General features: G+C 68.1%; 1 protein-coding gene across 1 annotated transcript in view; it reads right to left on the minus strand.

The window, feature by feature from the left end:
- The window catches only part of LOC103611857 (ribosomal protein S6 kinase beta-2-like), a gene marked incomplete at its 3' end in the record, with an annotated part of 12,039 nt that overhangs the window by 1,218 nt on the left and 10,617 nt on the right, over nucleotides 1-204 (minus strand). The window lies entirely within an intron of this gene.

Below are 204 nucleotides of genomic sequence, written 5' to 3' on the forward strand. Positions count from 1 at the left end.
CCTGTCCCCCACACAGGCTGTCCCCCACTTACTCCAGGCCGTTCCCCCGGGGCTCCAGCTCCATCTCCTGCGGGAGGGAACTCGCGGTCACAGGTGGGCAGCGGGGGAGTAGCAGGCAGGGGACGCATGGCAAGGAGGGGACGCATGGCAGGAAGGCGAGACACAGCAGAGAGAGGACCCACGGCAGGGAGGGGACACATGGCA

This window comes from Corvus brachyrhynchos, unplaced genomic scaffold (genome assembly GCF_000691975.1).
Source record: "Corvus brachyrhynchos isolate BGI_N302 unplaced genomic scaffold, ASM69197v1 scaffold1103, whole genome shotgun sequence".
Lineage (NCBI taxonomy): Eukaryota > Metazoa > Chordata > Aves > Passeriformes > Corvidae > Corvus > Corvus brachyrhynchos.